This window comes from Propithecus coquereli, unplaced genomic scaffold (genome assembly GCF_000956105.1).
Source record: "Propithecus coquereli isolate 6110/MARCELLA unplaced genomic scaffold, Pcoq_1.0 Scaffold90, whole genome shotgun sequence".
In the NCBI taxonomy this organism is placed as follows: Eukaryota; Metazoa; Chordata; class Mammalia; order Primates; family Indriidae; genus Propithecus; species Propithecus coquereli.
Window position 1 is genome coordinate 1,965,660 of NW_012155285.1, and position 1,533 is coordinate 1,967,192.

Consider the following 1,533-nt stretch of genomic DNA (forward strand, 5'->3'; position numbering starts at 1 on the left):
CACAGAAACCTACAAGCAATCTAAAAAAACCATATGAGCCATCTTGGTGAGGAGGAGACATTCTAAACCAAATTCTAAAACTAAAGGCTAAGAAAGAAAATAGAATCTTAACAGATTTTATAATAAGAAAAATATTTTATTAGGTAAAAATAACATTGAGTGGATGAAAATATATTTGAAAAAATTATAATGAAAATGGTGGTCAAAAGTCTAATATCCAAAATATATTCAACAACCCACTCTTAACGTTTTGACAAGAAAATAAATGAAAGAACCAGAGGAGAAATGAGGATGAAAGATGTTCAAAGAAAAGGGAGGGGTAACTTACAAGTTAATTTTCTTTTTGTCTCCTTCCTTCCTCTCTTCAGGTGTTGTCTGGAATCATTTGTCATGCTGTTTACATTTGCTCACCTCTAACTCTGAATTCTACTCACACACTGCGGTTTCCATCCCACTACACCACTTAAACAGCTCTTTCAAAGATAATCAATGACCTCCTTGAGGCCTAATCCAATGAACATATTTTAGTTTGTGTTTTCTTCTTCACTTTGTTGAACACTATTAATCTTGCCCTTCTCAACACTCTCTCCTCATCTTTTAAACTTTTTATTTGAGCTAATGAGAGACTCACAGGAAGTTGCAAAAATAGTATGTACAACATAATCAGCTTCCCTAAATGGTAACATCTTATATAATCTTATATAATATCAAAACCAGAAAATGGACACTGGAATAATACTATTACCTAAACTGCAGACATTATACAGTTTTTGCAGTGTAGGATAAGAGTATGTATGTGTATGTGTGTGTATGTATATGTGTGTAGGATAAGAGTATGTATTTTTATTATGATACCACTCCTACCTTGTTGCTTATCATCTTTAAGCACTTACATTCCTCACATTTCTGTCATAGGCTCTCTTCTCTTTGCACTCCATGGCAGTACTTCTTGGCCAGCGATTGACTCCTCACATGTTCAGTTCTCTCTCTTGCCTCAAGATATGCACACATGGCATTCCCTTTGCCTGAAAAACTTTTGTAGTCCACCCTGACCCTATTCACCTCCTTTTTCCTGACTATCCCTGCCATTTTCTCTCTCAAGAGGTTTTCTCACCCTCTGCCCCATTGTATTAGGTTAAGTCCCCTTTGTTATGAATTCCCATTAGACCTTTTACTTGTTATGTAAAGAACTGCAATATGCTATTTTAATTACTTATTTAATTTCATGACTCCTCAGTAAAAGATCTAGCCCACAAGGGTGGGGAACACGTCCGTCTCATTTTCCGTTGTACTCCCAGTATCTGGCGGTGCACGGCTCCTAGTAGACCCTCAATAATATCTGCTAAGTGATGTCCTACACTTTAAGAAACTGATGAGCTGAGTTGACCATTTGCTGGTTTGACCTCAAATGACAATTCTTTTGCCATCCTGACCCCTATTCTAGTTCCTGTTATCTGTTCTAGTGCCTCAAACCTTGGCTTGTAACACAGCAGAACCACATGGGAAAAGTACAAAGCATAATATTAAAAGGAC